This window comes from Hylaeus anthracinus, unplaced genomic scaffold, assembly GCF_026225885.1.
Source record: "Hylaeus anthracinus isolate JK02 unplaced genomic scaffold, UHH_iyHylAnth1.0_haploid 11985, whole genome shotgun sequence".
Taxonomy (NCBI): domain Eukaryota; kingdom Metazoa; phylum Arthropoda; class Insecta; order Hymenoptera; family Colletidae; genus Hylaeus; species Hylaeus anthracinus.
The window spans coordinates 10291293-10315491 of NW_026534333.1; the positions used below are offsets into that span (position 1 = coordinate 10291293).

General features: G+C 39.8%; 1 protein-coding gene across 2 annotated transcripts in view; it reads left to right on the top strand.

Moving 5' to 3' along the window:
- Nucleotides 1-24199, top strand: part of LOC128887225 (5-hydroxytryptamine receptor 2B-like) — a 171031-nt gene that overhangs the window by 86909 nt on the left and 59923 nt on the right. The window lies entirely within an intron of this gene.

Below are 24199 nucleotides of genomic sequence, written 5' to 3' on the forward strand. Positions count from 1 at the left end.
ACATTCTTACGAAATACAAATAATTTTAGTCTATTTCGCAAGATGACACATACGTCATAATTATATAATGTCCTTACGATGATATTTGCCAGCACCATCAACTTGAAATATCAGAGTCTTGTAAATTGCCTGTAGAACAATGAAATTCGGCCCACAGAGGGATAAATGACTGAACATAAACGCACAAAGTAATTCGTGCACCTAATATACATATGTACTTACTATACTTCTACTCATGAATACGTAATATTTTTGTTTTTATTACTAGAACTTAAAAATTTTTGAGATATAAAAATCGAAAATATTAGAAATAAAATGAACACCAAACGATCGCGCATCATCGAGATCAGGGACGATCAAACGATTCAATGGCAAATATAGAGGGTCGCTTCGTGCACTGGTGGCGTCGTTTCTTGCTTCGCGATCAGAATAATCCGAATCCGATGGCTCAGCGCTAGTATATCTCAAAATATAGAGGCTATCGCAGCCGTATCAAATTCTGTACGGCCAACCTGTTGCTTCGAGAAATTTCCAACTGAAGTATGCCGGTATGCGGCCACACCCTAATTAACCTACTCTCCGACGTCCGAACGAGACAGCTGGAAATGGACGCTCGACTTGCCACACGGAAGAATACATGCTCGGGGTTACGCCGTGTTGCTCGACGGGAAGGATTAATCATCCGTCGCCCTTTTTTTTTGAGCATTGAAACTTTTAGGAAAATTACCAAGTAATACTCGATCGTATCTAATTCTGCAGAAATTCCGATTTCTCATATTGCTTTTCTCACGCTGCATTTGAAACGACGAACTTTCGTGGTTAGTTAACGAATCATATTTGAAGACTTCTATCGTGGCTAGTATTTCCGAGTGTTCAACTTCCGTTCATCATATTGGAGTTGGAAGTTCGTACTTCTGGCAATGGTACCGAGTGCAAGCTTCGAACGATGGTTTTATAATACGTCAGTCGCTATTGAGGACAAAGCAGTAAAACTCTAACAAGGAACATCCACGAAGTGCTTCGCTCTTTCGATTCTGATGAAACTTGGCAGGTTTATAGGATATAGCCAAAAATAAGGGGCAGGTATTTCATTTTAGTGACGATAACTCAAGTATGAGGGCTGGGATCGCTCTTAAAAGTATCATCCTTATCTTGGGAAACCATTGGAGAACCTTTACGAATTCCTTATAGGCTATGATGCAAAAGAACGCCATCGAAAAGATTAATAAAGAATGAGGTACATTTATTTTTGATTGGTTATACATAATACGTACATAACTATTGGAGAACCATTGGAGAATCTTTCTAAACGAATTTATTATGGGTTACGATGCAAAAGAACACCACTGAAAAATGAGATACATTTATTTTTAACTGATTGTATATAATGTATAACCAACCAGAAAACTTCAAATGATGTTAACAAAATTAGGAATTGGTCACGCAAATCTAATATACTGCTGGGTAATAATAAAATCGTAATTACAATTATGCATCTCTTGCAATAATTGAAGAATATCAAGGAATGGTGAAGGATCGAATAGAGTTGAAACTTGAAAATAATTTACAATTAATTTTCAACAACAAAATCGTTACTTCAAACTAATAAACATATGAAGTGAAATGGAATATACTAGATACGTATTGAACTGTGACACAACTGATATTATATAATATTGTCATCCAATCCCACGAATTCCCACTTACTCCTTTCGATATCTTTCAAACGAAGCGATCAGATGTGAATCAGAAGATGTGAATACGCCCTTAAATAAAATATCTATAGAAATAGATATCGAACTGTGACACGACTGATTTTATATAATATTGTTATCCAATCCCACGAATTCCCACTTGCTTCTTTCGATATCTTCCAAACGAAGGAATCTAAATCGATACCAGTTTCTCTCAGCCAATGTAAAAATCACCACCGTAAACGTATCAAGAGAGGGGTGACCGCGGTAATCGTCTAAACGACCCCGGCCGCTATGAAGTCGCAATGCAATCGCAGTCACGCGACGGAGGGAAATTGAAAAATTCTTGCGCAACAGCTGGACCGTCGCCGTCGTTCTTTCCGGCACGGAACAGGGGTTCTTGATACGAGTGTTGTTGCACGCCGCGGCGAGGAACGCAGATTTCAGGCGATGCTGTTTCATTCCGTGCTCGTGCTCTGAGAGCCGTCAGGATTTTACGAGACGCGCTCGAAGAATTACCGTCCCCGACCTCCGTGGGAAATGCTCACCCGACGAGATACCGTTTTTATTTCACACCAGAATTTGCAACGGGGAGAGAGCTGAGAGCCACTCGCGAGCGGCTTCCCCAGTAATTTCTGCGGTTATTAAAACTTTTCAAAGAATTAACGCCTCGAGTGCGGCTGGTTTTACGCGTGCACGCACCCACCCAGCGAATTCCTCTCGTTCTCTTCGAAGCCTGGATGCGTGAAACGGGGATCCACTTCTCGACCTTTTTTACCTCTTTAGGGTAAAGTTATTTTACCTGTCAGTGACAAAACTTCGCAAGACTGTGTCGTAAGACTATTCCTTGCTATTGGTTTCTTTATGAATTTCTTGTTGGAATTCTGTATCACTACATTTTTGTTGTCTTGTGTATTGGTAAATGTACCAGAAGGATATAAATATTTTTTTTGAATATAGACAAACATATGAGCCGTTCGGTGCACGAATCGATTAACGCCATTTTTATAAAAATCTTAAATTTAAGCTTTAAAGCATTTGGTATAGTCGTAACTTTTTATAATAACTTTCCTGAACAATAAAGATTAACACCATTAAATGACAAAATTTTGTTTGCCTTTGGGTAATAAATAATTTATTTCAGAGGCCATTTCATCGCATTTCTCAACTTTTTGTTTAATGAAGTAAATCACTACGAGTCTGAAATCTTTAATATTTTCTCGTATAATCTATCAAAAATTATGCATATGAATTCTATTACTCTACAACCACTTTGACTCCATTTCATCGCCGTACAGCATTTTTCATCATATAACGGGACATGAATTCGGTTGTTCGAAAATAAAAAGATTTTCAATCTTAAAAAAGAATCTTCCCCAATGATGATTACGCGCATCGTTTCAAGCCTTTTGACATCGTGTCATGGAGAGCAGCATTCGAAAGCTCGAAAGTTCTCCAGAACGGATTTGATCTTTATCGACAGGGACATGGAAAAAAATGAAACGGCGTCGCCCGCGTATCACGAGTGTCAGGATATTCTGCGAGTATCCAGAGACAGTGACACTGCTTTGTGACAGCACGTCCGATGCGAAATAACAAACGCAGACTCTGGTTGGATTTTTCGCGGACGCTCGTTTCCGACAGGCATTAAATATTTCCAGCCCCATCTACCCGGCATGGTTGCATTTCATCCGACAATGTTGATTCCAATGGAGTCCCGTAACCCTGCGAATTATGGCTCTAGTTTTGCGTCGTATTTCCGTCGAGAAATGTAAAAACCGCAGAAACTGCCAGCTGTTATGCGACAATTATTCCAGCCCCTTTGAGAATTACGTCGTTAAATAACTTCCGCGGCACGATAATGGGCGATGTCGTTAGCCGTGGCTCGCCTAAAATAAACTCAACTTGTTGCGTGTGCTCGTTGCTCGAGGTATGCCGAAAGCGGAATCTTCGATCCTCTGCGATTTCGTGTACGTTACCGCGCGGTCGACGCTGCGAAACAAGATTAATCGTCAAGTGCTATGATTCATCTTTTTCGCAATTAATGTTTCTCAACGCGGGCAATTTTCACATTACAAGTTCGACGATCACGATTATAATCTTCGTGAATTGAAACTTTCTTTTTGGAAGATAGATTGCGTGGATGCAGACGTACGTTTTTAAATCCTGGCTCCGTCATCCTCTTTTTTTTTTCTCCTTCTTCACTCAATAGTAAAGAGACTATGATTAATTTTTCTAAAGAGTAAGGCTGATACCACATTATGAAGTATATGAGAATTCTATTATTTTTTTATTAGAAAGAATTTTTTCCTGACATTCTTGGCGTTCTTCATCATTTGGTAAACAGTATATTTGGAATGATAATACATTTTTTCCATTTTATCTGGACTCATTTAATTTGCAGTAAGTTGCAACTTCATCCCCTTTTTTCCTTCTCCGTTTTCTCCCAAGAGTAAGCAGTTTGTAATTAATTTTTCCAGCATAACAAGGTTGAAAAACTCACCACTGGTTGATATTTCATCGTTACTTGTAATTACACAATGGAATGTACAATTGGGCAGGTTGGGAAGGCTAATAGGAAGGCATGAATTTCGCCTGGGAAATCTTGGAGACAGAAGGAGCCATTAGTTCGAGGGCTGTCGCAGTTTCTTGTTGTCCGACTTAAATCCCAACGTATGCTAATCCAACTCTGGGCTATCGGGCTATCAGAAGGAGAGAGACAGTGGAATTAACCTTCGTCCTGGTTAGGCTGCGTCTAAATTAAATTGGGACGACGTTATGGCCAACCGTTTCGCTTCTCGACTAAAGGCGAGGATTTAGTTGCAAATGCGATATTACCTTGCGAAAGAAAAATGGGAGGATTTATCGTAGCTCGAGCGTTATGTTGGTCAGCTAGGCCAGATCAGAAGTGTACGGTAAATTCTCGACTTACGGGGTTAATTTATTCTGGAGCTTTTCACGTAGAAGGATCAGTCTTGGATGGATCATGGTTACAAATGATGTGGCAACTTTGATAAGGGAAACGCGATTTAATTTTTTACATATTTTGTACATAGATAAAGCTAGAAATGTATTAGCCACATTTTTTTTTTATTATTACATCATTCTTGTAGGTTCAATATTAAATCTTCAATTCTGCACTTATCTTTTCATGTTTGTTATATTGAATATTAAAAAAAGATCAAATAACAAATAATTTGATATTTATTTAAATTTAATTTGGAAAATCAGGCTTCTAAGGGTTTAATATTGTTTGCAGTATCTCTTAATTCTCGTATCAGTATGAATCCCCTATAGCTCGGCTACCTCGGGATCTACAGCCCCTGAGGGCTTGTACGTCTTCAAATTATAAAAAAAAAAAACATAAATTCGCGATTTATTATTCATAAGAAACGCGCGATCTGCACAGTAGCTCATGGGTTATGTTCCCTCGTTCGCGGAAGTCTCGATATCGCGGGGGTGCGGATTTATGCGACATCCACGTCGCAAGGGTTTCATATATTTTTGGTGGCGTGTGTAATGTGGACGGTTTCATAAACCTGGCACCTTCTTCTCGAATTCATGTCAGTTCTCTGGGGCATCCTGATCCCCTACCAACGGCGCCTAACAGCCGAAGACATCCATATCGACTATCGTCATCGATAAAATGTTCTCTCGTGCGAGATCAATATAGAAGCTGGACCGGATGGACGAGTTTTCCCTCTTCGAGGGCAAAAACTTTGTAATCACGAACAGAGAGGCACCGAACTGGCCCTAACTTCCACCGTACGTCAAAGATCGTAGACATTGCCCGTGAATTTAGTGGTATTGAGACTTCTCTGGAAGAAAAATAAACAGTAGCTTCTCTTGTCTGTTGGATACTATTGTAAGACGTTATTGAATATTGACTAGTTATTATTAGGAAAAGACTCGCCCATTCGACGTTCCAAATTTTAATTATATAAGTTGAGAAGTAAAGAATATCTAAAAAAAAAAAATGAAGTGGCATTGTATTGAAATAAAATTACACTTTCAATCAATCAATTTGCCTAGTTTCTTTTTTAATAATGAAATGTAATATTCATGGCTGAATTTTCTTGATTACGGTAGCAGTTAAATATTTTCTGAAGGGCCTTGCTGAATGTTAAATCGATCGATATTGTGTTGATATTTTTATTTAGTATTTAGAAGATCGTCTTCATTCGTATTATTAATGATGATTTTGACTTTCCATTATTTTCATCGAAAAAAGAAAGATTATTTACTCTGTACCTTCGTACGTAAAATTGGTTTTATTCTTAAGTGCAACAACACAAGATCACTTTGTACATAGTTTGACAGGAAGAGCACCTAAACCACCCAGGTGAGAAAGAAAGCTTTCGAAGAAAGTGTGGGAAAGAGTAAGTGGGCCCCATGGCACCGCGAAAGACTGCATCGAAAGCTCGCAAAAGAATATCGGTTGGTATTCAAATCCCCAGGCAGCGATTCTGCGAGAGATTTCCCTCGCACAAGACTCAAAAATACCCTCGTCTCACGGAGACAAGTGAAACCTGGAAAAGGAGTGGAGGAATGAAGTAGAGACTCCTTGTCCGCAAACGAATGGCTGTGAATCATAAAATCTGGAGTTCTATTACCCTCGCCAACGCTGCGCGACACGATCTAGAAAGTGCTTCCCATGGAAATAGTACGGATTTCAACGGGAAAATATCCTACGGAAAAATAAAGGAGTTTCTATCTAAAGAAATAAATAGAAGAATTTACCTCTAAGATAATAATTAAATTTGAGAATTGTCCACGTGTTTAAAAGGTGAACAAATTTTAAACCACCTGTGTGTTATTAAAAAAGAAACAAAATCCTATAACTCCTTTTTACAAAACCCCTTCGCTTCGACCGAGGAAAACGAAATTCCACGCACGTCGACCGGAAATACATCTCCGTTGTTTCACTCTGTTACCAACCCCCTGTGCGGATTCACGAGACCGTGAATGATCCGATTTCGCGTTACGAACACGCCTACAGAATTCTTTATTAACGATACAGGCGTGCTTTTTGTCGTGGCTTGAACCATAAATACTTTTGCAATTTTGTAACATTTACAATCAGTCCCATAAATATTCGTACCCTGTATGTCTATTGAGGTAGGTTTAAATTAAATTATATGATAGGTTTGATGTTTCCAAGTGTATGTATAAATATATACATGTATAAGCTTGTTCGGGGTGTGATTTGGAAACAAGTAAAAAACTCACTCTGCAGGTACGAATTGTAAACGAATTTTCACGTCCGATTAAACCGCGAAAGGGATCCTCCAGATTAAAGGAAACCATTTTAACATTCGTATCGGTGAGAGCCGTCTTCAAACCAACCCGAGGAGTTCGTTAAAACAAAATTTCCAGTTTGTCGGTATTTCCTGGACGTGTCTTCAAAGGGGGATTTCCATTAGGAACCACGACAGAGGGACAGATGCTCCGAGAATGACGGTTTCCAGAAGTCGTAAATAACAAATTCATGAATGCCACGCGAATGAAAACAGCCCCCAACAAAGGAGAAAGTAAAGCACGCTCGCACAGAGATCTCGCGAGCCTTCGAGCCATATTTTCCCGGGCGCGTCCACGGGGGAAAAGCCGCGACACTTTAACCCTTTGCGACGCTCCGACCGTCCTGTGGGCTGATTTATTTTTATTGCGGCCTGCCCGTCAGTCCACGAGCTCCCTTTGCCCCGTTTAGGTACTTTAAAAAATGGCTGAACGTCACGACGAGTCGGTTGAGTGGTTAATAGGTCGATTTACATCGCGTAACACGAGCCACCCCTGATTGGTCACGACGGGAGTCCCTTTTTTAAATATCAACCGATCGCCCCCTCGTTGGTATTCACGGATCGTCTGGAAATGGGACGCGTGTGTTGTTGATACCCGCGCGGATGTAAACTCTATCTGTCGCTGACGGATTTACGCGCTCGCGCTTTAATTGAGCCGTTGTTTTTATTTAATTCTTTTTTTTTTTCTCTTTTTTTTTACAGCGTTCAGGAAACAATTTTCTTTGTTTTTTATCCCGGAGATTTTTCAAGGTTCGCGTTTCGAGAGACATTTCAAAAATGTTATTCAACAGATAGAATTGTTGTATTTTTTATTATACAGGAAATGTCAAAATAGGGGAGCGTTGGGAATGAGTATTGTTACGCGTAGACCTAATATTATTGCTCCTTAGTCACCAGTGCGATACAGTCCCGTATATTTCTATATAGTAACATGACAATCTTTAATTGATCATTATTTATAGTCCACGTCGATCTGTGCTATTTAGAAACGTCAAAATTCGTCTGTCCAAAATTCGTCGCGGAAGGAATAACGATGGCATGGAAATTTTGTTTCGAGTTTCTCGAGGCGTACACGTGTCGTCGAAATTTGCATTTAAACAATTATGAAGTCGGATGGCACGTGACTACGAAACACTGCGCTCGATAGCGCGGCGGGAACGTTTGGCTCGATACCAATCGAATAACGCAGCAATTCCCCAATCGCATGACTCGAGACTTGTATACATATTCAAAGGAACATATATACATATATATCCCGAGTATATATCCCGACAGAATGACTCTCAAGGTTGGATCGCAAAGAATCGGATTCGATTAGCTAGGCGATAGAATTCCTAATGTTAACTATATCTCTGATATAAGACAGAATTTCTAATATTTTTTTTCTATATGAAGTATTATCCCCTTCGGAATATTTACCCTACTAAATTTCATCCATAGTTACTACGCGTACATCGGAAATTGGATATTTCACTGCGGATCGTTCCATTACAGTTCCGCGATAGCACCTATGCGAAATCGTTCCACTTCGCCCACAAATAACTAGAAGCAGGGTGATTTCTCAGAAACAAATGCGTCTAGCTCGCTTCGCCGATAGGATCGGCTATTTTTCCCCGTCGGATCTCGTCCAACGCGAGACAACGTTTCACCCAGGAATTGTTCCAACCCTACCGGAACGTCATGACGAAAAACACTCAGCTCTGGAGTTTTGGCAGTCAGGAATCCTAGCTGGGACTTCGCCTTGTCCGAACTTCCGCGTTTGGAAAGTTCCGATCGGGGATCACCCCTGTAATGCATTTACGACAGTTAAGAACTTCCGCGCGGTGATTTATTTAAAACACCGAGCTGCGTTGGTACACTGCGGGGAAGTTAGGCAACATAAAATAAACAGGAAGTCACGACTGTTCCGAGTTCCAAGTTGTCGCGCGCCAAATGTTGCGTGGCGCGAGCCAGCGCGACTTACTGCTTTACAATTTGCTTTTACTCGCGTTTGAAACTTCGGGGCGCCATTCACGAACCGATTTTCGTCAACTGGTATTATATCTTTACCTTCGTGATGAAGAAAGTGCGATAATTGAAGGGGTGAATAATTGAATCTTGGTGAAAATTCGATTCCAGTAATTATTTGGTGTCAGCTGCACTCGTAGGTTTAACTCGTGTTAATTTACGTGTTTGCACGTATTAATAAAAATATAACAGTTCACCTTATAAAGACAAACAAGGAAGTATTTAATATGTTCAGACACAAAAAAACAGCGAGTACCTATATTCTTTTAAAATAGAAATAAAAGTACAAATTCAATTTTTCATTACTCATAACCTCCAAGTAAAATAATATTTCCTTCCGTTCCAGGTTAAAAGTGAACGTTAACTATATCCGATAATTAAAGCATCCGTAATACCAATTAAAAAGTAAATCTTATTCCAGCCTTATTTTTCAAAAGCTCCAAGCGTGTCTCATCGTATTACGTTCTTTTTACAACTGCGTATACCAAGGTAGATCCAAGCAAAGGAGATCCAGTTTCCCATTCGGAACGAATGAGAATTAGAAGAAGAGAATGAAATCTACAAGTTAAACATCGTCGGAAACTGAGAAGGTGAAATTACGTGCGCGGTTTACGGTTATCAAGGACAATGGCGGTGCACGCGAAGGGAGGCGAACGAACAGACCACCAGGGTAAATTTAACTAGAGAATATTGGAAGCGCTGTTCCCAGACTGGTATCTTACAAGTAAAACGAATCGATACCGCGCGAGGTAAATTGCGTTCATTATATTATGAACAGGATTACCCGCGTTAATTAGATTTGCAAATTCACGGTTCGGCTGGTCTAGCACATTCTCTCGTACAGAATGCATTTTAAATAATCTGTTTGTGAACCTATTTATACCTATAATTTTTTCTCTTTTCATCTACCCTTCATTTGCTCTACAGTTTTTATTAAAATTATATGGGAAACTTCATGAAACATACATGCACATATACTACGTAGTGACACTCTCAAAACCATGCAATTTTGCATGCAAGAATTTTTTTATGTAGATTCTATTTCAAAGGTTATTCGAGGCAAAAGTGTTTACGTATTTTACATCAATCAGTGTAGGCACTTTTTAATTATGTGTGAATTAATATAAATAGTAGGAGTGTAATAGGGGAAAATTATAGATTCGAAACAAAAGTTACATTCACAACGTGATAATATAGTTTAAAGTCTTAGAGCAACATATTAACTAAAAACAGAAATGGTTTGAAATCTCTGTAGTGGCCTCACCCCTTAGCACCCCTCACCAACTTAATAGTTGAGGTACACACAAACACAAGAATTCCAACACTCATCCCCTTCAAAGCACTTATCCTCTCTATCACTTATATGTTTCCCATTTCCCAAAAATTCTTGCATTCTGAAGATAAATCACCGCCACAATTCGGCATTAGCACATAACGTAAATCCGTTACAGCGTGACTCTTGGCGACGAAGGATCTAATGGCTCTCGCGAAATTAAAAGTTGCGATAAAGCGTATATTCGTCGACCGCGGTACATTGGTTCGCAGTTCGATTCCGAGAATTTACGCGATAATCCACTGACGCGGATTAAAGCATGATTTTTGCGTCTAGGAGTCTGAATTGCGCGCGAGCCGGTTTTGAGTGCGATCGGCTGTGCGCAGATTACGCGCGTTTAATGGACGGAATTTATCTCTCGCTATACACCAACAATCTCGGGATATTGCCGCATCGAGATTAGTGGGCATGGACACGTCCCATTTTTAACGCGATTCCGCACGAAGCGCGCTTACGCGTACCAAACACGTATTGTTTTGTTTGACTTTCATTTTACTTTTCCTGCTAACGTCGCTATTATTTGTGGTATTTTTCTACCTGTCCCTTTTTCATGTTGTTTTTATTTTTTTTTTCTTCTACTCTCTTTTGATTTGTCTGTGTTATTGTAGCAACTGCCTTGAGATTGTTTGTTTTGAGAATTATGTTTACTTCTTTGCATTAATTTTCTGTTCCTCCGCATGTGGTACTGAATTTTTCTTTTCGTGTGTAATATAAGTACAAATAAATACGTAATAATATATAAATTAGCATTATATATTTTCAAGTTTAATTCTTCTGCTGAAGATCGTCTTTAGAAAATAATTATTAAGTAATTATAATATGAGGATAGGAAAAATGAGAAAGAATAGCGATTAAAAAAAAAAAAAAGAATAATGATTCAATAGTGTTATGCACATGTCAAAATTATAAAGTCTGGTATAATGGTCAATCATAACCGAATTCAACTGTGTTCGAATTCGACTGTACGTGTTACATGAATAGGTTGTCAAGTTGTCAGGTTGGGTCGTACATCCAACAAGTGCTTCCAGCGACCTGACCTTAGAAATGGTCCACAGGGAGCCACTCTATTGGCTGGTCGTACCCCCGGAACCGTCAGGTCACCAACCATGGAAACACAGTAATCGCATTTCCGATTATCGGCCCCCTAATGGCAAAACTAACGTCGAGTCCTCGTATACTACAATGGGGTCCTTTGTGTTCTTGCCAAGACCGACCATTGTTCGCTGGAATCGATCTTAAAAAAGTTCTGTCGACGTATGCGATCAACTACAAATAGCTAGATAAGATTATGATGATGCCCCTTCGATTCGAAATTGAAAATGCTCAAATCGCGTTGAGAACCTAAAATGCAACGCTTTGATTCTTTCCAACTTGAATTTTTATTCATACTATTTCTTGTCAGAATTGAAATTAATTCAGTTTCATTAGGCGTATAAATTATTTCTGTGCCTTTGCATTCGATCACTTACAACTATCCAAAGGTCTCGCTTTCATTCTATTCTACCAGGTCTGAGTGCATGGAATAGCTTTCAGACTACTAAAACATGAACGACCTACGTTCGATGAATAGATTATCAAGCGTCTTTCGAACACCTGGAGAAAGAGAAAAAAGAGAAAATTCGACTGGTAAGCTCGACCAAAGTCAAACCATCTCAAGAAGAAAGGCAAACTGTGTTTCAGCTAAAAGAATCAAGGCTCGAGAATCCAAAACATTAAGAATGTTCATACGTCGTTCGTTATATTAACAATTCTTGCTCTTCTTTAAACATTATTTAATGTTTTCCATTTTTATTCAAGCATAACAAGTGACTTCCAATAATCCTTCGAGTATGACTTGACCAAAATCATATTTTTTTGTAAGTAATCATTGTGAGCGTTTTTTTAAAAAACTATTATCATTTATAAATTACTTACAATCTGACAAATAGCCTACCACTGTACACACGCGGTACACGAACAAAGAACGGGTTAAATGACACAATGGAGTTCCGGGGAAGGAATCGTCCAACGAAGGAAAGCATCGCGCCCTTATGCATCGCCGACGACGAGCTTGTGCCTCCCTCCCTTAGCTGAAACACAATTTTGCTCTCTCCTTGAGTTCAATGTTTCCACTTACTGGCCGAATTTTCTCTCTCTCAATCGCCAGCTTTCTTCTGCAGGTGTTCCAAACACGCTTAATCCATTCATCGAACGTGCCTCGTTCATGTTTCATTATTTTAAAAGCTACGTGCACTCAGCGACGACAGTCCACGAGAAAGGTGGGACCTTCGAAGATCTGAAACGCCATTTTAATCTAGCCCACGACTCGACCAACCCATTCTTGCATCCGTTGGGAAATAATAAGCCACGCTCAGTGTTTAGAGAAAAATGAAACCGGATGAAACTCTGAATAAAACGCCAATACGTTTTTATAATCCTCCTGTTTTGGAATTCTAAGATTGAAATGAAACATGTAATTTTTTGAGGATGTGATTATGGTTACAGAGTTACAATTCCAGAGGCATAGTCCATTAAAAGAAGTTGTTTTAGAAACATTTACATGGTATAACGGAACATAATACAACGTAACGTGCCACGCTACAGTCTGAAATAGCATAAAGACAGCAAATCATAGCATAACAGAAAATAAGAAAGCATAGCCTATCACGAAACAGCATACCACGCGATAACACGGAATAACTGGCTAACTAACTACGAATAAATGACTGTATTTCGGTATCATTCGGCTCCTAAATTTCGCCTAAACGACCTCTACGATCCGCCACTGTGACAATGTCTCCGCCAAGAGAATTCAGTAGAAATGGGAGATCGTCGTGAAAAGAAAACACGGATTTCGAGTCGGACTCGTCACTTTTTATTCCGTATTTTGGAACGCGCACTCGTGGGTGTACGCGCAGGTGTTTCACAGCTTCTTCGTGTTAGGAATATCCCGTGACACTGTCCAAAGACAGAGGGTACATTGCTTCCGGATAGAACAAACGGAATAATTACTCTACGCTGAACGTTAACGACCGTTTCGTCAGTGGAAAAAAAAACGGGGTAGAAAAGGGAAAACAACAGAACTCGGAACGACGAGAAAGGAGGAAGCGAAGGTAGAGCTGTACCTCCCATTTAATTCCATTCCACCGCATTAGAACACGTGACGGTGGCACAAAAGCCGCGCACAGTCACCGCCCGGATCCTGTTTCTAGCGTGGGCCGCGTATAATATGACAAAACACGGCACAAATTGCACGAGGGCTCGCGGTACCTCGTTTTCAACGAAGCGTCACGATTTCGTTGACCGTAATGGGCTGTGTCGGTAAACACGGATTCGCTGGACTTTCTCCTTTCGCTCGACGGACGGACGACTGGATCATATTAACGTGCCTCGAATGAAACAAAAGTTTGTCCAAAATTAAGTGCAACTCTATTTGTTCCAGTAAGCATCGTCCCGTTCCGCTTGAACGACGTGTTTCCGGTCAAGGAATGCGTTATTTCATTGGAAACCTTATGCGTTTGACCAAGCGTCGATGCGTTCTACTTGAACTGCAGGCGTCTGACCAAGTATTACCACGTTCTACTGGAATGTAGTACTGGTAACAGTTGCACCTGAAATTAATTATTTTTACTAAATTGTAATACAAGTATCTTCAATCTTTTTACTGTATCATTCACTTCATTAAACACTCTATCGAACATGGCATCTTTGTACGTGTTTCAAGTGGAGAAAACATCCTTGAAAATTGTTTCAAGCGTTTAATTTAAATGAAGTATTACCGTAGGTCAAAATATTGTAAAAGCGCAAACATTTTAACTCTGAAAGCAACTCTCGTTATTGTTACGTGAACATATTAAACGCACAAATATCATTTATTCTGTACGTGTTGTTCTAAGGTAATGCATGTTTTACGCTCGTTAGCCGACTGTATACACATATCTACCTCACTCCACGCAATTCGTGTTTGTATTCCGTAAATTTGCAAAGTAAATATCCAGCTCCAATCGTGAAAATTCAAAAATCAGTGAGAAATTACTAACGAAGAGGTATAGTGTGTAGATACCTTATGTATTCGGTTTAAATAACGCTATAGAGGGTGAATTCGATCGAAAAGTGTCGATTAACCCCTAGGAACGATCACGAAACACCGAGACACAATTTCGTCGATCTCCGGTTGCGTTGACACGGCTTATCGGTGTCCAGCGGTGTCCATCCAGGAAATTATATCCCGTGAAACGTCAACGGTCACGTGGCACCGCATTGCAGCCATAATGTGCTTCGGACGTGCCATTTCCCGAGGCTTATTGGCTGCTCGAGCCTTCCTTTTACCCGAGGTGATCTTTGATCGGGATGATAGAACCATTTACGCGTACAACGTGCTGGAATTTCACTTTTATCCTCTCGATGCTCCACGTTCTACAGAAAGGACGTGGATTTCTCAATTTCGTGGCAGTCTATTGCCAACGTAACGAAAGATCGATGTTTCTTTCGTTCTCGGATGAAATCATTTTCGCGACATCTACGATGAAATTGGTTTCTCAAAGGAACCAGCTTTTCCTTTTGTTTATTGCTCGAATAACATTTTTTTAATTACGGTATACAGTTGGGAGATACTTTGTGAACTTTTGTGATTATTTGGTATTGAAAAAATCCTGACAAATAGCTCATCAAAAGAGTTATTAATTAAAAGTATCTCTTACAATATAGAGGTTGAATTTGTTATAATTCTCACATAAACATAGTCTGTGATGTTGGGCATTAAATGTTTTAATTGTAAAGGAATTGATATATTCCACTGTGTTTTATTTAAAAGTAAAATCCTAAATACTTCGTTAAAGGAAAGAACTCTCACCTGAGCATCGTCTGTGTTATAATTTCTATTCCTACACTTTAGTGCGCGAGAATCACACAAGGGAAGATTGAGATATAGTAGAACAATTTATAAATAGGATTCCAAAGCATCTCTTACGATATATATAATACCTATAATAAAATATATAAAACCTATATATCTTGAAATAACTTAGGACCATCGACTCGGAAATCGTGTTCGTCGACCGAAAAAAGAAAACGGCAATCTCCTTAAAGAGTACCAGCGTTAAGGAAACCGTTGGTTGCCCTGTTTCCACAACATCCGTCGGAGTAGGATATTGCGCAACGTCGAAAAGGCTCTTAAGTAGACTTTATGAAAGGATAGATTGTTACGTCACCGGTAGCCAGCCACCCACAAAGACGGGGCTCTTACGTCATAGGTCACGGAAGACTCGAGCGCAGCGAGCAATATCCCCGGTGCTCACGGATTATAGGCACGTCGTTTCCATCGAACGCGTTTAAGCGATTAGATCGAACGAAGAATTACGAGGGGACGCCGGCTGAATTAATTGGACGAATAGTTTTCGGTGGAGGGAGGGGACATAAATTTAATGAAGGTTAGGGAAGCCCGTAAAAAAAGGAAGTAGGAGAAGAAGAACCGAGAGGCGACCTCGGTTTCCTCTGCCCAAGAAGAAAAGTTCGAAAACGATCCCCAGCTTTAGATTCAAGATTCACCACCGCTCCCCCGACCTCCTCTTTCTCTCTTGCTTTCCAAGTTATCTTTCAACCGGTTCACCTTTTTTTTTTTTTTCTTTCTCTTCTCCCTGTAGTTGTAAGTACTTTTATACGAAAGTTCCTTCACGACTTTTTAATCTGGCCACGTGCTGCGCTGACACCAGAAATGAAAGAGCGCTCTTTCCCGACCGTATCGTTTCTCCCGGCGATCGACTCACGAGTAAACGACGACAGGGTGACGCGTCACCCTGACGAGTTTTCTCATCGATGGATACACGCGTTGGATAGATCGTTTCGTTGCCCAGCTATACGACAGATTGCTACAAAGATAGGTATTCTCCGTTGATCGTTCGTCGATAGATTCCACCGTTACGGAGACGTTTAGTCTTCCAATCGGTGGGAAGGTTCTTTTCTGAGCGTATCGAGTCGTCCCGTAAATGAACGCATTGTGTATTACCAGAAGATTGGTGCTCATCTGGGCCAGAGGTTCTTGATGGAAACACGTTCGAGCCTTGTCCAAGACACAATCGTAATATTTTCAAGCACTCGTGTAGCACTGGCTGATTCCTGTACAGGCTGAATTTTACTCATGACTGTAACAATATTTATGTCACGAAAAATCAACGATATAGAGCCCATTGTATCTTGAAATTGACATGAAAACAAGTTTGTCGTATCATCAATAGTTATTGAAATATGCGTCTGCCATTTCTTGGCGTGGACACCCTGTAATTTTGTGAAACCACTGTGTGCAAAGAAATCCTAAATTAAATTATTTAATAAAATGTGAATATAGAACCATCCAACTTGAAAGTTACACGAACACACGGAGGATCAATAATTTAAAACAAGAATACCAATACTAGAATATCAAGCTACTTCGTTATCTATTTGCAAAAATCACGATCGGTATGACCGATTAAAATAGAAGAAACCCTTATCGAAAGATACGACGCGAACGTGGACGAGATAACGAGAACACGGGGCGTGCAATGTCCCCATGCTCTTCCTTTTCTATCGACAAGGAATTAGATTATGAAGTAGATTGCTTCTCGAAGTACAACGACAGCGGAACAAATGGCTTTCTCGTTCGCGATACTTTGCGAGTTTCGTTTTCTTTCGAATTTAATCCTCTGGCTACGTGCATATTTCTCTGCGTTTTATGCTTCGCATCCTTTTGCTACTGTATTTCTGAACAGCCCGACGGCGTGAGGAAGTTCTCCAGCCTGACTTTCATTGCGACTGTTACTCGTTTGGGTGTTGACTCGACAAACGTCCGGTCAACTCGCGGGGAAACATAATTATCGTTGAAAACTATTGCAAACGCGTGAATGTCCAATGAAACTCGGTTGTACGATGGATTAAAAATTATGAATGTATTTTATTTGGAAATTCAATACATTGTAAGGAAATATACCCCTTATTGATAATTTTAAAGAATATTATTTCTGCATTGATCCCGTGACTGTGTCATTTCTGATATCGATCAAGTCAATTAATTTTCATTTCATAACAAATAATTTGCCACTCGTATTCGATGAACGAACCAATATGAGAAATGTACCTTACACGATCCTAAAAGTTTACACAAAGACTTCTCGTTGAAGTGACTCTCACAAATTTGAAAGTGACGAAAAGATATTCTCCAAATATCGAATAATTGAAAATGCCACGCAGATTCAGCGTTTATTAAGAAACGCTGTTGCGTTCGCGGTTCCCGAAAGTATGGCGAAACATCTCCGATTTGCCCTGTCGAATGCGCGCTGAACCGTCTGCGGAATAAGCGACGCAGCATTTTCGCAGGAGACCCTCGCAGTTTTCCGAAACAAAAATAATACGGAGCCAGCGGGGTTCCGTATGCAAAGTGTTGTCCTATCGACGTCCATGAATATTTCATTTTTGTTGCGCAACCACGTTTCACCGGGGGAAACGACAACTTAATTTCTCTTGTATTCCTCCAGTTGCAGTTTTTGCTTCTAAGGAATGAAACCCTCGGGACGTGGACGACGTGTCCGCCGTTGCTGCTGCAGTTGCAAGCGATTCAATGTCCACGACGAGCAGGCTGGAAAAATACCTGGATATATTCCATTTAAGGATACGTTCTGGTGTAAACGTCTAAATAGAGGGGCTCCTATGGGAATTAAAAAGAAAAAATACGTCCTGAGATAATAAATGATTTTGAACATAACGTTATATATCCTGAAAACTAAAAGAATTTGTTGGGCAATCTAATTATTTACCTATTCTATCTCTAATGAAACATACATTCTCAAAAGTTTCTAGTTGTTTTTCCAAATGTTTGAAGCGTGACTAAAAATTGTCGCGGAACAGAATGTTATCGGGTTAAAAAGCTCCGCGCGCGAGCTTCTGGATTTCGAGCTGGAAGTCACGTTTTCCATTTTTATGCTTTTAGAAGTTCAGCGATTTCGAGTTAAACCGTCGCCGAAAAAAAACGTCGAAACGAAAAACTGTTGGTCCAGTTTGGTATTTCGATCACGTACCATTACGTCGAGTTGAATAATAATTCCCAAGGGTGGATGGCCCTCCTTCGCCAGCAGTTGAAGGAATTCAAGCCTGGTTGGATTCAACGAACACAAACAAACGGAATGATTGTTCTATTAATGGTAGTCACGTGGTAAAATTCGTTGTACACGTGGAACTAAATGAAAGATAAATTCGTTATTGCAGGATTAATTTAAAAGTGATACTTCAGTTTCAAATAAATTGAAAATGTAGATTGAATTCTTTTCTTGCGGCGCTTCTTTTTTGAGATAACTGACTTTGAAAATGTGTCGGCAAATTTCAGGTGGCCATTGCTTATTATTGTTGCTATCATTTATGTTCGCAAACATTACTATCTGCTGTATCTGGTTCCATCTAAATGTAAAATAACAAAATTGAAAGAGACAATATTGTACCACAGTCAATGTTTCCAAACATCAACACAAGCAGCGATGAATAATAAACGGGCACGTTTATTTATGCAAATTTTCGAAAACAAATTATATCGAGCACGATGTCTCGTACAAAAAAGTATTACTCTATTTTATTTTCCTTCTATTTGTGCACGATCAATTGCCAGCTAAATGGAAAATAAACTACAGTGGGCCAAAACAGTATTTCCACGCTCATAATGTCCATGTTCTAGTGCTTCGTTATATGGAGACATAATACGTTGACTTAGAAACGTTAATAATTTTCCATTCGAAAATAACAGAGCAATAAAAAAACTTGGGATCACCATGTATCACCGGCCAATGCTACGTTGAACTTTCGTTACTATTACTCCGTTTTTAAAAAATAATTCCCATGCTCCGATTTCGATCAAAGCTAAAAATTCATTTTCTTCTTAAATACTACGATGCTTTCCACAAATAATGTCTCTCAATATTGCATAATCCAAAACACACATTTACAATTCCAAGCTTAATAAATTGCTCTGCTAAGGGAGAATTTCCTGGTACGATCTGTTTCCAAACCACAAGCCCCTGAAAGTGATCATCCAACAAACCAGAGCTCCGCCTCGAGGGACAGAGCGAAGTGTTTCGAAAACAATTTGGTAAAGTAATCACCGATGGGACATAACAATGAGCACGTTCCGATACGCGGGCTCGCAGTAATTTTGTAATTTCCTGGGATGCACTTCGTAATCAAGGTTCTGCCAAGAGCGAGTACAGGCAGGAAGGTAAAGGGGGGTTGGTGAGGAGGGTGGGAGGGGGGTGGGCAACAATGGCGAGAATCCTGATCCATTTTCTGTTCGAAGCGCAGACAATGGAAACGCTCGAGAATTAATCCATAACATTGCCTGGCAGTTACAGTACAATGCGTGAATCCTATTTCCCGATTGCCTTCGTCCCCTTTCACCCGAGTATCCGGCCGTCTCTGACGTCGAAGTAAATCCGTTTCAATTGTCGACGTTCCCTTTCATTAGCATCCGTACCGAAGTCATCGTTTTTGCCTCTCCGTTGGTGTCGTCAACGATACAAAGAAGAAAACGCCGTGCGACAGGCGAGAAAGTTATCTGTTGACACTTAACATGAGGGTATCACTTATTTACCTTTCTTCGCGTCAACTTTCCAAGAAAGAGAAGTAGAAGTCTAGCAAGATCGTAAATACCAGCCTTTGTAAAACACGCGACAACTAGTTTGAAACAAAAGATTCGTTTATAACTAAAATTTTGATGGGTTTACGAAGCGCATGAATTAATTCTGTACACTGACACTCGATAAATTATGACTACAGTTTGAATACAAATATTCAACCACTGGTTTGTTGCGGTAAAAAGTCTGTGAACAGACTCTCGGTAGTTAAAATAAGCCACGGATCCTAACCCTGTCTCCACCATCCGCAAAGTAGAATGTTGAAGCGGCCCGAAACGAAGGAAGAGTTTGAAAGGTTTTGAAGGAAATTTTGTGACCAAACTCGGGGTTCTTAGGTTACCAGCGACCACGAAACTCGATCGAAATTCCGAAGCGAGCCGCGAAATCGAATTATAGAAGACTGGCGTCCGCTGGATAGCACGCGGACAGCGATAACAACGGCGGTGGGCCGGCGTTGTTTCGACGGTAGTGTATTTTCGTGGACGTGTCAGCGGCGATCGTTTGATGTTTACCGCGATCAAATAGAAAATTGGATTTCACCTACATTACCTGGCGACGAAATATCGCGCCGTTGTTCGCGTTTCGACAAAATTGTCACGAACGTCGCTGCCACGGCATTATCGACGACGCTGCAGTTGCGGTTTACGACCGAATTCAAGAGGATTTTATCCTCGTGATCGCGTAAGAACTAATGGAGACGCGTTACGACCGGCTTTATCGTCGCGAGACATTGTTACATGATGAGGAAGCTTTCGTATCGTTTCCTCGCTTTCTTACGCAAGGTTTTCGAAAAGAAGCATTAAGAGTAGGATTGTTACCGTTGCCAAGATTTGATGTTTAGCAAGAAGCTAAAGGTGAAAAAGTGTTTGCTTTTGACGAGAACATTCTAAAGTCCAAGAAGGACTTTAGAATAATCGTACTCGATAATTAGTAGAGATAGTTTTCATTTACTATAGCGAATTAAAAATATCAAATTGCATAGTAAATGAAATGATTTCCAAGGTTTTAGCGTTGGGATAAGAAGTTACTCTAAATGAATTTCTTTAGTGGAACACTTAGTCAAAGAGGCATGAAATAATTCATTAAAAATAATTTGTAAATAAAAATTGAAAAAGAATATAAAAAATATCGAAAGCAATCCAATTGGAAAAATAACCATCGAATAGAAATGTTACAAGATCATATTCTTGTGGAAGTGCGAAGACACCATGTAGAGGTTGAAAGAATGTGATCGCGGTCCGAATATTAAATTTCCCGTGGATTGGAAAGGAAAATTTTTAAACGCGTTACGCGGACCTCGAGAGGTGCGAGGAAATACTTTTTAATCACATAATGCAACGGTAGCGTGGATGCTTTCAGTGGTGTGCGTGGGGTCTGGTGGTCTAGTACATCGTGGTTACGGTTAATGCAAAGACGGACCCTTGTGCCAAGAAGTCACTAAGCCACGAATATTGCAGCACAGCAAACGTTTTTCAAATGGGCTCAGAGAAATGTTTATATTCGTTAAATCAATTTTTTTTAAATATTAGCTTATAAGGAATGACGAGACGAAACTAAACGTCGTATGAATAAATTGTAAATGTACAAAAGTTTCGACTCAACGTTCCCTATAAGATAATATTTTGTTAAAAATTGATTGTTCGACTGTTGCTTCTTTTCGCGGCAACTGCGACAGAATCATTAGACCACTACGAGATCTTAGGAAAATGGTCTTTTAAGTTTTTAATTTTTATTTTTGAAACTAAACATTCTATGGATGAACTGAAAATACGAAAAAGTTCTGTCTTATCATTCCGTATAAGCGGAATTCTTCTACCCCGCTTAGAATTTCCAGGAAAAATCATTCCGCGTTCAAAGGGTTGAAGAGCGCTATGGTGTTATAAGACAGCTTGCGATTCCCTCTGAATAAAATTTCTCTCTAATCTATCTATGCTTTTGTACGCACTGCTGTATGCATTCTGTATATATAGAAATAGTCGGGTGCACCGTGGTCATGGTTAACGTAAAGATCGATGTTCTCGTCAAAAGCAAACACTTTTTTACCTTTCTGATGATAATGCACGGGAATAGTTCGGGGAAGCCGGTTTCATTATGCTTAGATAGGTAAGCTCCGGGGCTATTTTTTCGCTTTGCAATCGTGTCGGTGCACGAGAAAGCCGCAACGCTGTCGCGATCAAAGGTTCCAGAGATGTATTAAAAATACCACGGTTTCTCGGCCAGCAAAAGCGTACAAAGACATAAGTAGAAAAGTTGAATACCGCTGGAGAGAATAAACAAACCTAGAGGAAAAGTCTGAACGATCCAATCCTATAATAATAATAATTAAAGAAAATTGAACCATATACAAAAATTTCACTTTGTTAACTGTGATATAACAGCATATCATAAATTGCAAAATATATTTCGATTCTTAAATCGTCAGTCACAATTTGATCCAAATTTGTTCCAGAAACTAAACAATATCTAATAATATCGTTACAGACTGTATGTCGCATGGCTAGTACAAATTAATATGATTTATTATTTAAGAAGGTAATATTAAATGTTAATTTATATATTGCGCATAAGAAGTATATACTAAAGTTTGAAGACGGTCATTTGACCGGTCGTGGTGGATTTAGTGTTAATGGTGGAAAAAGTTGGCCCCCGCCGTATTTCATCAAACAAAACTGCGAAACAACGCCGCGAAGCAAGTCCTCGCGAAGAAACTTCCTGTCCCGTACGATGAGCACGAGACGAAAGTCTCCTCTGCCTCTATATATCACCGGAAGCCGTAATTATTACGTTCAAACTTCGTCCCGCGCGAGGATACTGTATTCACGAAGGCGGAATTAGACTTTTTGATAACGGGGCAACTGCCACTGGTGAATTACCAGAAGCTTCGCGTTAGATAAATCACGGCGTGGATACGGTTTCTTCTTCGAACTTGCTCGCGGCTTATGCAAAATCACCCCCGGTAACTACGGCTAACTTCCCTCGCGCGAGTTTACCCCCGCGACGCAAATGGCTGTAGCCGTCGCACCGAGGACAGGATTGGTGGTTGCTGGACAAACAAATTGGTCTTGATAGATGGCGTTTATTGTAGCCGAGTCATCTTAGTCGAGCACTTTATGCAAATTACGCGAGAGTATCGCTTTATGCCGGGGACTTTGATTTTGATATTCTGTTACATCCGGTCCTCTCAATATTATTCGAATTCGTATCCCTTTCAGACCTGAATTACCTTTTTTTTTCTCGTACCAATGAAATTTAATTTTGAGGGTTAACTTGGCCTAAAATTAATATGGAAAAATAAAAAATAGAAATACTAATGTGTAGTTTTCGAAGAACGCTGGTCTTTCTCCGCGTGGTACAAATAAGGACATTCGCCCTAAACGATAGCGTCGATAATATATGAGAACTTAAATTTTGTGTCCACAATTTTGGACTTGTGTAGAATCCTTATAATCTGTTGCTCCTAAGCCATCTTGTTTCTTTAAATACTTAACGAAGGTAAGCTGCGCTTTAGCGTTTTGGACGAAGACAAGATTCCGAAAAAGTCCTAGGCGAGCTGGCAAGTAACAATTACAATTGCGAAATTGTGCGTCATGCTAACGACCTCGACGATTTCAATGACCTTCGGTATGCGGGAAGGTGTCGAACCAATTGGTTCAGGCTACCTGTATCAACACGTGGTTGATGTGTGATTATATTGCGTCTGTGTTTAGTGTTGACGTTTCGTGAATTGGGGAAAGACGAAGGAGAGGTGAAACCGCGATCACCAAAAAAATTGTGAACAACGTGACTTAATCTTACTGGAAGTTTAAAGCGAGTTAACGCGTTGATTGCCATAATATATGGGGTGACAGTGGTTTGCACTGAAGATCTACAAAAATTAATTCTAAATATTAAGCATCGAGGAAATGAATTTAAATGAAATTCATGTATTTTGATGAACTCACAAAAATAAATACCACGATCGAGATTCGATTATGTAGTCTTCAATAGTCCGAATAATATTCAATCCTAACAGAAATTTTCATCTGAATAGTTGTCTGCCAGTCAATGTGTTGAACGGAAGAATCGTACGTGAAACAGGTTCGTTTCGAAGTGGCTTCGGTAGTCGACGTGCAGATAAAGCGTTCACGCCATCTCAATAAAATTTATGAACAACAAAAAATTACTTTCCTTCAATAAAACATCTAGCCAAAGAGACATAAATTTTCATGAAATAAAAATCGAAGAAGAACGAAGAAAATATCG